The 13,757-nt window shown below is 40.6% G+C and overlaps 1 protein-coding gene across 3 annotated transcripts in view; it reads right to left on the bottom strand.

Annotated features, from left to right (window-relative positions):
• The window catches only part of LOC139464409 (electroneutral sodium bicarbonate exchanger 1-like), a 59,462-nt gene that overhangs the window by 18,720 nt on the left and 26,985 nt on the right, over positions 1-13,757 (bottom strand). The window contains exon 1 of one of the 3 annotated variants that reach the window (XM_071245939.1): positions 3,174-3,240. The exons of the other annotated variants lie outside the window; for them this stretch is intronic. The gene's annotated coding sequence lies outside the window, so the exon portion shown is untranslated. Of the gene's footprint in view, positions 1-3,173; positions 3,241-13,757 lie in introns of those variants that run through there. 3 annotated transcript variants of the gene reach the window in all.

The raw sequence follows: 13,757 nt of genomic DNA, 5'->3' as shown, positions 1-13,757 counted from the left end.
ACGTGCTGCGTGGAGTTTTCCTGAAGGAACGCTGCGGGGAGCTGTTTTATTGAGCCAAGGCGAAGGAATTATTCTAAGTGGACATGTTTGTGTGACGGTGACGCTGAATTAGTTGCGGAAGATAACGAACAATCGGTTTAATTGCTACAGAACACATTTAGTTGAAAACAAATAGCTATAAAATCTATGCATTGTGAAAGAAACGATGTAATTTTGGGAACTTATGTTAACATACATGTCATGATTTGTCAAAGGTATTTTTTGCACTGATTTTACACACACACATGCATGACGTGACTTGACCTAACGTGACTTGATTTACCCAACTGCTAAGGGTTAATACTAAGTCACTTTAATTTGACAGATTGCATTCATCCTAAGCTACACCTATGAAATATTAGGATGCTTCAAAGTTAAGTTTTCTTGTTCTGTAAATGTAATTCTAGCATATGACTTTCCCTCAGAACACGCTTGCTTACGTATGACGTAGACAAAATATTATGCAGTGTTGATATATGACAGTGTTAAGATACGAGAACCAACTAATATCACTCTGGGTCTTACAATTATACACTGGGGCACCTGAGCATCAACAAACGTGGACAATGTTGAACGTCGTATATACTGCTGCGGCAACGCTGATTATACGGCGAATTATATCGCCACCAGCATAGCACGTAAGGTTTAACTATCCCACTGATTCCCACTCAATTAATCTGTAGTGTACATCACACATGCATGTCTGGTATTAATCCTGTGTTTGCCTTTAAGATTACACTACTCCTTAATGTGCGGCTGAAGATTTACATTGTGTTTCAAAGAAAAGTATTAGCTGAGTCAACAGGGGTAAATTGTTAAATGTATTTACCCGCTCGACCGTTACTGATATAGAGGAGAATTTATCATAGGAAAATGCTCCAACAGAGTTAAAGAGATAAATAGATTGGTGGGTATTGACACAAGCTGCGTTACGATATTACTAGCAGATTATAATAAAGATTGTTTCCTTCAATAATAATTAGTTTTTCACAAACATACATCAGAATGTATATTTTATCATATCATATGCCTTTTAATACCACATTTCTTCTTTTGTTCGTCTATTTTTTATACATACTAGAACCATATCACATTCTTTTCCCTGCAACATTCTTTTGCCCGACATTAAACATTAACCATTTAACAATGTTATATTCGTACACATCTTTTGCATATAGCATGCTTAAACCGATTCATATATCTTTGATATCAACGAACATTTTTTATATCACATACGTTTAAACTATCATATAGTAATACTATCTCGAATACTTTTTCGTATCGGATGCCTGCATCACATAGGTTAATACTCTCAAATATTGTTTCTATCAGGCTTCCTGTTATCAAATGCCTTTTATCTCATACACGTTTATTAATTGTTTAATATCTCCTGTATTATAGTGAGTGAGTGAGTGTGGTTTTACGCCGCTTTTAGCAATATTCCAGCAATATCACGGCGGGGGGACACCAGAAATGGGCTTCACACATTGTACCCATGTCGGGAATCGAACCCCGGGTCTTCGGCGAGACGAGCTAACGCTTTAACCACTAGGCTACCCGACCGCCCCTCCTGTGATATAGACTGTACTCTATCACTTTAGGCTGTCATCATGTCAACCCCTGGCTGACCTATATGGAAGGGTACGCAGAGGATGATGGGATATCTACGTGTTGGATCACTCTTGTCTTGACTTTTCGCAAGTCAGTATTTGTATTTCTTAATTAGGAAATAATTCTTGACGTTTGCGGATTGTGGGGTTCACGAAAGTTCAGTGTTTTATCGGCAGCCTTAGTGCTGTGATATTGAACAACAGCTATATTAAACGTAATATCAACATTTAAAACATCTATCGGGGTATTAAGCTAGGAAGCACACGCCTAATAATGTTTGCAGTTTGGTGGATCATACAGTCTTCATGTCGGGAACGAACTCGTCTGGGGTGTGTGTGTGTGCGGGGGGGGGGGGGGGGGGGGGGGGGGGGGGGGAGGGGGGGGGAGGGGGGGGGGGGATGTTGTTCTGAGACAAACACATGTATGCTGTGTCGAACGGCCTCGGTAATAGATTAGACTTTCGTCATTGTCTTTGAACTTTGATATAAATCAGAGAGCAAGTGAAAAACTTCCCATGTTGGGGCAAACCAGTCAAACACGCAAAGTCAACTTCACTCCAGATTCAATATTTGAACAAACTTACGATTTGATGTACTGGTGTGAGAATTACAGGACGCCTAGGCCGATAGCGCCGTGATCACGCCGTCACTGTGCACATTGACGCGACTCCGGTGGGGACACTTGCACGTAAAACACTGCTTGATGAACCAACCTAATGCTTAAGTCATGCTAGCGAATAGGGCCAAGTATCATTCGTGTTGTCAGTTTTGATGTGGTTTTAGAAATTATGGATATAATAGTATAAGCGTTTTTCATGAACATTGCGGTGAACTCTACACACCGACGCCCCTAATAACTTACATGCTTTTCTTATACTTGTGTTAAATCTTGAATAGACATTGAATGCTTAACATAGTAGAATAAACTTGTAAATAAAAACTGTTCATCAATGTTAATCCCAAATATCTTATGACGTGAATTTATGACATCGTGTATAATTCGTATATATAAATATGTAGAATACACAACTTATCTTTAAGAAATATACATTGATGTACTGGGAATACAGTTAAAACTATGCATTTTTATAGTTTATCCAGTAATTTGTACAATACTATGCGAAATACGCATCAGTCGGAAAGCGCACGTTAAATCTCCAAAGTAAGTAAGTAAGTAACAATAGTATGAATTATTTTGTTATGAGGAAACTGTTTATAAAGAAATCTATAAATTCTGTCAGCGTTAAAATGTTATAACTAGCTGGAGGGATGTTCTACTAGTATGGGGATGTTCTAGTTGTTTGGGGGATGATCTATAATAACATTAATTGAGACAAATGACGCGCTTTGTACGACGATGTAATATACCTTGTGATTACCGTATAGTCATTACTAGCCTACTGGTACACCTCTGCGATAATATGACATTTGTAATATCTAGGGTAGTTAGACATGCACATTTTTTACGTTACTGTGAGTTTCTAAAGTAAAGTCACGTTCAAGCAAAAATTATATTGTACATACCGATTCCGGGAAAGCGAAAGTTAGAGCGCTGCCAGACTCTGTCCAAGAGTGCACAAGACAGGTGAACTGGGACCGACCAGGTGCCGCTGATGTTAAAACTGACAATCTGGAGAACTTATATACGGGTACAAGAACTGCTATCTCTCTTACAAGCAGTAAGGAGGTCATGTGACCTAAATCATCCAATCGATAGCCTCCGTTCACAAGTCTCAACCAATGAGACTTCGCGATAAGCTGAGAGTTTTGTACCGTTATTAAACCTGAAACAATAGCGACATACCCTGAAAGGGCTATGGATAATCAGATCACGGATGGTTGAGTGGATGGAAGGGGAGATATGGTTCGCCCAGGGGGGAGCGGATGAACTGATATGTCAAGTGTAACCAGGAGCTACTTTTCCAACATTCGTACCGTCACAGCCGACTGCTCAGACGCTTCAGATAGGCACAGATCCCGCACAGATAAAAAAAACGAACTCGGTGGGAATTTCAACTCTACCAGTACCTTTTTTTTATTTCCTACATCATTTACCGTCAACCTATTTATAGAAAAAAAGCGTCTTATTACAATGATCAGATATGAAGAAATATAACGTAATATTCATAAGTTATTCATATAGTTAAAATAATGTGTAGTGTGGTTGTGCTTGAGTTGAGCAATGTCACAAGACTGACGTTGACCTGTGATATGCTGTTCCTGTGGTTGAAGCTCAGTGGCACGTCGTTACATGAGACGGAAACAGACACCTACAACACGACGACACTGATACACCACATTAAACGCCGCCTCATTCACTGGATCACACTGTCTCACATGGCCATGTGTAGACCAGGAGTGTAGAAATAAAACTAAGATTCACAACGACGCCATTTAGTTGGCAGGCTTTGCAACATAGATCCATCATTTTTATTCGAGCACCAACATTTCTGAAATGTAGGTCGACCAATGACACAGCAATTTCTCTGAGAATCGAAACATCGCCTTCTTTCGTCGACTATACGACAAACTTTGATGCATTTACTTCTAAAGTGGAAGAAACCATTGATATCATTTAGCGATGCTCGTATCAAAGAGGATGAAGATTGACACCGGTCAAAAGAAAATATACATCTATATTTGATGGTGGCTAAAATGAAACGAACACGGAATCGTTATACGATGTTGATGTATCAGATACGGGTATCATAGTTGTGTTTTGACCTCAACCTAGTGAGTGAAAGTGTTATATAGTTTCACGCCGCTTTGAGTGAGTGAGTGAGTTGGGTTTAACGCCGCTTTTAACAGTATTCCAGTTATTCGCGGAGAGTTTCAGAATACCAGCTTTACTTAACGTTTGGATACCTTTTGTAATGTTTTGGTCAAATATAATTTTCAAGTGTGTACCTTCTTTTGCCCGGCAGTGTAGGTAATTAATATGTCTAGATGTAAATGCATCACGATGCAGGTAGCAGTCCTGGTAGCAGATAGCACATCTAGTTTTGCAGATGGCACATATCGGTTCAGGTAAATAAAAGCCACGAAACCCTTTATATATTCATCAGAAATCTCTGCTAAAGGGGGAGACGTTTTGACGATTCCAACTCTATCACGAGAAAGTGTAAACGAATCACTATAAAAACTAGTGATGATACAAGGTGTTCACAAAGGTGAGCGTATCTTGTTCCACCGGTGGCACCCGTCACAAACACACGCAAAGGCAAGTCAATTTCCAATACACCCAATGCTGCAAGGTACCATTTCCAGTTTTAAGCCTATTAACATCATGAAAAAAACAGAATAAAATTTAGATCCACTGGCAGTTTCTATTCCTGTTAAACAAGATACAGCTCTGTAAAACGTCAAATGCCATAATTATTTCAGAATATAGCATCACACATCATTCGAAAGAGGGGACTTTTCATGTTTCTTCAGATTCTCTTAAACATGCTGAGATGTATTATGGACTAAACTATCAGGCAAAAGAAAGTATGCCTACATATTTTATGGTGGTCAAAAAAAACTCAAAAATGGTTATTCGATGGTGATGTATTTGATACGGGTAGCTTAGTTGTACTTTGAATCTTATGTTTGCAGTGTTTCGGCGAGTGTTTTCAGCCTAATAACGTTTTGATAACGTTTCCTATTTTGGGGGTCAAATCCAATTTTATTTCTTTGACTGGTAGTTTATTTCAAGTCGATGCCCGAAAAACTGTGATATCAACCTCATAAAGAAGACTTAAGGATTTTTTTCTGCTATCGGACGTTATTTATATCTGAAATAGTCTGAAAAAGAAGTTGGAAATAAAAGTGACAAAACTATCTCCATACACATGAGAAATCTCTGCTATATCATAAGCATGTGGTTTTGGATTGCTATAAAAAAAAAAGATGACACCGGGTGTTCGCGAAAGAAGCAGCGTATCCTTCTCCACTTATAGCATCCGTCACAAACACATGCCAAGGCGAGTTAAGGGGTCACCTGAAGAAACACGGGAACATGTGGTCCAAGTCAGAATAGCGAGTTGCACCGTATACCAGTTTTGTCACTGGGGCCTTAACTTTGGAAAATGTCCTCCCCATGGATACGATAAAACGTTTTGAAAACTTTACTAAGACCTTGAATGCTGTAACCTTGATCAAACATACTTTCCTCATGGAAAGAACGTGCTTGATTGTAAATCAAAAGTTATCAAATGTAAACACCAAAGTTGGTAGCTACTGGAATGTTCATTGACATAAAGGGAAAACTGACAATTGAAAAGTTGAAGTTATCCCTCGTCATACGAGTGGTGTCTGAGAGTTTATGGGCCAATGATGTACTATGGAGATGGAGTTGATTGGCGTTATTTGTATAACATAAATCGGACCTTTCGAAGACGTTCATACAATATTTGGCCCTGTCATTGTGAAGGTTCATACACCAGAGAACTCACCCAAAGTGTAAGTGAGTTCCTACTTACTTTATGGTTTATATTCCTATTCATACTGATACAGGCGATTCCCGACATGGGTACAATGTGTGAAGCCCGTGTCCCCCGCCGTGATGTTGCTGGAATATTGCTAAAAACGGCGTAAAACCTTACTCACTCACTACTGATACAGAAGCGGTCGGGTAGCCTAGTGGTTAAAGAGTTCGCTCGTCCCGCCGAAGACCTGGGTTCGATTCTCGACATGGGTACAATGTGTGAAGCCCATTTCTGGTGTCCCCCGCCGTGATGTTGCTGGAATATTGCTTAAAAACGGCGTAAAACAATACTCACTCATACTGATACAGCCTTCATATCACAGGTATTGCTTGGTGCAGCATTAAACTTTCATCACTATATTGCCTTTTACGGCCAAATGGGATCAATTTCGGCCCATACTCGCGACTGGTTCATGTCTGGCGTTGATGTTTTGAATTCTATGCACTGACCTGCGTTGTAGGGAGAGTGTTAAATGTAAACACATGGCGTTTGTCAGTTTTATTCCTTGCTTGCCACTCATACCACCTGCATATATTGTTGTCTTTTATATGGCTTCCATCCGATTCACTACATCGGACTTGCTCTGTGATCCAGTGGCTATAGCGTCTGCGGTAGGGAGGTGGTTAATACATAAAGACGCTAAATGATGGTACTTGTTGGCGGTCGGCATGAAGAGGTTGATACGAGGACTGATCGGCTCGGAGTCAGTATCCTGTGTCTGAGCGTGGTAGTTCACTAGCAAACGCCATGAAAACGGCATTAGTCCACACACAAGCAGCCACACACACACACACGCACACACGCACACACACACACACACACACACACACACACACAAACAACACACACACACAAAAACACATACATACATACATACATACATACAAACACACACACAATAACAAAAATGCACACAAACACACACACAAACACAAACACACACACAAACACGCACGCACACACACACACAAACACAACAACGAAAATACACACAAACACAAACACGCACGCGCACACACACACACACAACAACAAAAATACACACAAACACACATACAAAAACACACACACAAACAAACACGTCACACGCCCACACACATACACACACGTCACACGCACACACGTCACAAAATAACCGCAATTATCTGGAACGCGACGTTAAACTCCTTTTCACCTCACCTTCAGTAAAAAGAATCACGAGAACCCACTGTCAGAGGCGCAAAAGTACACCTAACTCGGCGAAACAGTGGGGAAGTTTAGGTGTCTCTTTAATTAATTAAGTTCACGGTGTTTCACGTTACAGTAGTATAACACATATTTCGTATTTTAACTGACATTTCAATTATACATATTATACATTTTATTTAATTCAGGGGGCACGGGTGGCCCAGTCATCTAAGGCGCCGCGATTCGCTGTGCAGAGTTGCGTTCCTTGGGCTTGCCATAAACCTATGATTTCTGGGTTCGAATCCCGGTTCGCCCCGATTATGCTTCTAGGTTTGTCAGCACCATACCCGTGGTCGTGGGTTTCACCGAAGTGGTAAACGTCTGAGACCTGCATCATTTCGGGCTTTCCTCCCACATTAAGCTGACACGCCGTGATATAGCTGGAATACTGTTAAAAGCGGCGTTAAACCAAACTCATTCACTCTTTTCAGTTCATTTTACAGTGGTTTCAATATAACATGTCCCCATAGGACTCCATTGGTGCATGGTCGATATATTTGAAAATTACTGACTTAGCGAGTCGTGAAAAGGCAAAATACGCTTTCACCGCAAATCTTAGGTAATGTTGAATAAAAACCGTATAACACACACACTGACGGAGCTGGAGCAAAAAAAAATTGCGCAACCACCAATGGATGCCAAGGAGACACCTGAGGGGTGTTGCTGTTGGTCAGATGGAGGAACCAGGGCCCCGCGGCGCACGCTGTTATCTACAGATACCTGGAATGTTAGCGATAACGTGATAAAGCGATGAAGATATGAAACGTTGTTACATGTAATGTACATTCCCACTTTAAAATGCCGTTTGATAATACCGCCTATGTACATATGACATATCTGACCAAACTGATCTGTACATTGTATTATGTTCTGGAGTGTGTGAGTGAGTTTTAACTTAGCGTCGCATCGACATTATTGCAGCCACTTTGCGACGAGAACATGTTGATATACATACAATTGAGTCATGAATGCAAAGATGTGTTTAAAAAAAAATTAATCAAAAATATTTGAGCATGATAACTGTTAAAAACACGGGCTATAAACTACCAGTAACCAAGCTAGGCCATTTCCCTGTATACTTTGGAATGTTTGTAATGCAAAAAGAATTTGGACAGTTCCGTATTTTATATCATTATTTAAATCATTATTAATAAATTATACATTGTTTCCGTATTACAATGTTTTGATGTGGCAGAAATTCTGCGCCTATGTTGTCTACGGGCATATTCTATCCCATATGATTCTGCTACAACATACATATTCAGATTTTCAGATTTGAGGCACCAGTGACAAAGATGATGTCCGTTACAATTCCATAATTTGACTGATACCATATGTTCCCGTTGGTTTCATTTCATGTGAACAAGTAACTTGCTTTGTGACGGGTGCACCGTTTGGACAGGATACGCTCACCTTTTCGCGAACACCTGTCATCACTATTGGATAGTAGTTCATAAACACATGCAATTGATATAGTCGGTATCGTACAACGGATCCTGCTTTTAGCAGATATTTATCATGTTTATGGGGTGTTTGTGTCGTTTTATTCAGCTAAAATACACGACCACCAAACGCAAAATGTTTCGCTACCTATTTGCAGCCATCCATCGTATAGCCACTCATTTCTCCAAAAGCCTTGAAACTATCATGTGTGACACAGGTATAAAGGTAAACATATTCATTGTTATATCATGGCTGACAGAAGTATGTGCGCATTCTAGACTGTCCTACTTTCAATTTAAATTGTTTGTTTGTCTGTTGTTTAGCGCCGCACTCAGCTACGTTCTATCTATACGTAAATAATCGAGTCTGGACCAGACAATCCAGTGATTGACATCATGCGCATCGATCTACGCAACTGGGATACAACGGCATGCATCAACCAAGTCAGCGAGCTTGACCACCGGACCTCGTTAGTCGCCTCTTACGACACACATGGGTTGCTGAAGACCAATTCTAATAATAATAATAATCCATTCATATGGCTGTACTCTAAGCATAAGCATGCTCTAATCGCTTAGACATTTATTACCCCGGTCAGTGGATCAGTGTGCACTCGACAATCATTCTCGGCTCCCTGGGGTGGCGCTAGAAGGTTACAAGCCACAATTCCATCTCATCCTACCGGGTACCCATTCACTGCTCCGTGAACACGGACACATTTCAAACAAAGGCAAGGAGACACCACATGAGCTGCATGTGCTTCAGCGTGGGGCAGGACCGAAGCCCTAGAAACTCTCAGGAGCCAAGCTGCCGAAAGGCTGTCACCCATCCAAGCTGGGATGTCATGGAAGGAGTATCGATGTTCCGTACCAGTGATATCAATGTTGCATGGCGAAGGTGAGTTGAGGTGAAATGGGGTTTAACTTCGCGTCCAAGATTATTGCACTTACATAGCGACGTGCATGCACGTGCGTGTGTGTGGCTGCTTGTACTAGTCCGGACTTATGCCGAGTTATAGTGCTAGCTCACTGAGATACCATGCCGCAGTTTAACATGAATACCCCACTCAGACACAGTTTATTGACTCCGAGCCGACCAGTCCTTGCTATAGACCCTTTTTGACAGGCGCCGGACAGGGTAACAACAAGTATCATCTTTTAACGAACGTCTTTTCGTAGGATCGAACCCCGCATCTTCCGCTCTCCGGGCGGACGCTCTACCACTAGACCACGGAGGCGGTCTCATGGCGACGAATTCACCGTAGATGTATTGATACTGCATATCAGTGGTATCACATAATATCGGCACTGTCTGGTTGGTGCTGCATCGTCACCCTGGCAAAGCAGGGACGTGTATACGGAAAGACGCAGTTATTTTTTTTATGCAAGTTCATATTATAGGTCGCGCACTGTATAGAGTTATGTGTGTTAGTCGGCATCCATTTCGTTCCTCGTGTATCACATAATAGGCCAAGCATCTACATTGAATTTGTCACAAGTGTACGGAGAAATGTGATATCAGTCTGTGACAAGGAAAATGACTCAGCCCAAAAGTGACTATTTTCAGGTGTTATGATATGTCGACAAGTTGGTACATAGACCATGTCGTTCGTCATCATGTACTACAGATAGGCAAAGACAAGTACTTACAGTCATCATGTACTACAGATAGGCAAAGACAAGTACTTACAGTCATCATGTACTACAGATAGGCAAAGACAAGTACTTACAGTCATCATGTACTACAGATAGGCAAAGACAAGTACTTACAGTCATCATGTACTACAGATAGGCAAAGACAAGTACTTACAGTCATCATGTACTACAGATAGGCAAAGACAAGTACTTACAGTCATCATGAACTACAGATAGGCAAAGAAATGTACTTACAGTCATCATGTACTACAGATAGGCAAAGACAAGTACTTACAGTCATCATGTACTACAGATAGGCAAAGAAATGTACTTACAGTCATCATGTACTACAGATAGGCAAAGACAAGTACTTACAGTCATCATGTACTACAGATAGGCAAAGAAATGTACTTACAGTCATCATGTACTACAGATAGGCAAAGACAAGTAATTATAATAATAATACTACGATTAATATTGCTACTTCTACTGCGACTACTACCACCACTACCTCTCCCGCTATTGTTACTGTTACTACTTTTACTACTACTGCTACTACTACTACTACAACAACAACTGCGACTACTTCTACCACTTCTACGTCTACACTTTCTTCAGCAACTGGTATAAATGAACGATGCTCAATACATTTGCAATAAAAATCGATCAGATAACTAGAGATGGCAGATAGGAGGCCCTGTGTTGTCGTCCGCCATATCAGAACATCTGACCATGCCTGCCAGCGTTAACGTCGCACCGCATGCCCAGGGCGTCAGTGACGCAGCTTAGCCGCGCCGCCATGTTAGATCCACTCAGTAAACACTATTACTGGTATCACTGTGTTTACGAGTGTATTCAAGATACGTTGCCTGCAGTACAACACCGGTTATTGTTGGCCAATTCGCTGATTATGTACGCAGTATATTATCAGTTAATCACACAGTATTGTTTACACAGGTCACAAGTTAATCAACGCTTACACAGGTGTGAAAATATAATCCCTTCTGTGCCACCGTCGGTTATACAGCTACTCTGTGATGAAACTGTTCAGTTTGAGATTGGCATCACACCTCTGTACATCATATCGCAAGAAGAATGTTTGTTTTATCATTTTATATTCGTCCCCATTTATAGCACCAACGGACGCGAACTCAAACGTCTAACAAGACATGTCTGCTACCCTCCATGTAACGCCTGTTTTTTAATGATGTACTAACAAACGGCACGACAAATACATGGGATGCCCTGGCGAACCATAGGGTAGTCGTTATAGTAAAGATGTGGGGTGGTATTGGGTTTAGATTAGGCAAATTTATTCACAAGTAAAACGTTTGTCTGGAGTTGTCGTAGTATATGTAGTTGTGACAGTGGCAGTGGCAGCAGTAGTAGTGGTGGTGATAGTAGTAGTGGTGAAAGTTGTAGCCGATGTTGTCGTGGTGGTTGTGATGGTAATAGTGGCGTTGATGGTAATGTTTGTAGCAGTAGTAGTCGTAGTGGTGGTGGTGATGATGGTTGCGATGGTGGTAGTAGTAGATGTGGTAGTAGTAGTAGTAGTAGTTGTTGTATTTGTGGCGGTGGTAGTAGTAGTAGTATTAGTATTAGTAGTAGTAGTAGTAGTAGTAGTAACAGTAGTAGTTATGGTGTATGGGTTATCATGATTCGCAAATGGAGCTGCCGATGTCGTGGAGGTAGAAACAAGAATCGTATGTATACAACAGGACTCTTAAGTGTCACAACAGGAGTCGCATGTGAAGCGTGACAGGGTGTCAATGGAATAGATGACTCGTCCTGGTGGAACTGGACTGTTTCTATACCTCGATAATTGATAAACTGAAACAGATCCCACTAAAACCACAGTATAAAAACAACAACAACATATACATTGAACAACATCAACCTAAAGCGCCTTGGGGAGCTGGTGGCCCTGCCGGGAATATTCTCAAGGTCACATTTCCCCGCCATCAGCATTGAACCTGTGACGTAACATTCAATGCATAACATCCTTTTACGGGCACTTGTGGACGTGCTCACTGTTGACGCTCGGTGCAATTTAGACAAGAATTTGCAACCTTTTTAACACAGACGTAATGTTGTGAAACCAGACTAGCGTGTGATTGTTTAATCCCCACAAGGTGAGATTCGGCGTCGGGGGAAGGTTAGAAGGGGTTGGCTTTAATCCATTGACACTTGCGTTCATTTCGCCTTTCCAATTTCACAATTGAGTGGATCTGTGTCAGTGAACCAGGACGAGTGACCTGTCCGGACTATGCCCTATCTCCCCATCAACGTCTTTGTGCGTGGATCATAGATCGTGCAAATTGGTATACTCAACCGTGGAACCATACTGGTGTCATAAATGGTAACAAACTTAGAACATATTGGTTATTTAAGACGACGCTAAATGTTTCTCATTACGTACTTTGCATTTTGGATCGATCTCAAGGCAAAAATAATGTTAAATTATAATGTGGCACTGTAGAAATAGATGTACACAGCTTTCTCGTTCAAAAACTCCAAACACGTCCCATTTTCATTCTGGAAACCCAATAGTCCAGAAACTCTACGGTCTTTTCCTAGTCTCGGTCAAAGGTATTTACAAAATTAAACATGATGTTTTCATGGGAACATACAAAGGAAGAAAATATGTAAAAAAATTGTTTAAAAAATCAGTATTTACACTATGTCGCCCATGAATATTTTCTTTTCCTCAAAACTCGTAGTTTTGTTTCGCAAATACATAAAGGTGTTCTTAGAAGTTTCATGACATATAGTTTAACTCATTTTAACTTAATTCAACTATTTTCCGGCGTTGTTAAAATATTTCGCCCATGTTTTCGTCAGTCCCTTTAAAGCATCAACTAAATGTGTGCAGAGTATATTGCATCATGTGAAATATATTTTATATTATATCATTACATTACTATTTAAAAGGGCTGGTTGGATGTTTCCTTTATAGAAGTTTTACAAATTCCATCTGTTTAAATATTGTAACGATCTGTAATGAACCCGGCCTTACCTCTCAAAACGTTTTGACAGTTTATCATATCGAATGCATGCGCGTGTACTCAAATTCATTGGCGTTATTTTCCAACACATTAAAGTTAAGTAAGTTTCGTTTTCATTTCCCATTTTATGTCTCGTTAATACATCACACTGGGCAATTACTTGACGCTAGGTATGCAATATACAGGTACGCGTGCGCGTATTTCAATGGAAAAAAAACCTATTCGTCTTTCATTGCATAACGTCTGGCTGAATATCTCATATTCTAACGAAATCTCATAATAATATCTAATTACATGCGGCGTCGAACTGACCAATGGGAATTATGTTTC

Source organism: Haliotis cracherodii, unplaced genomic scaffold (assembly GCF_022045235.1).
Source record: "Haliotis cracherodii isolate W230 unplaced genomic scaffold, xgHalCrac1.p SCAF_17, whole genome shotgun sequence".
Taxonomy (NCBI): Eukaryota; Metazoa; Mollusca; class Gastropoda; order Lepetellida; family Haliotidae; genus Haliotis; species Haliotis cracherodii.
The sequence above is the reverse complement of the archived record's forward strand: the minus strand, read 5'-3'. Positions and strand labels throughout refer to the sequence as shown.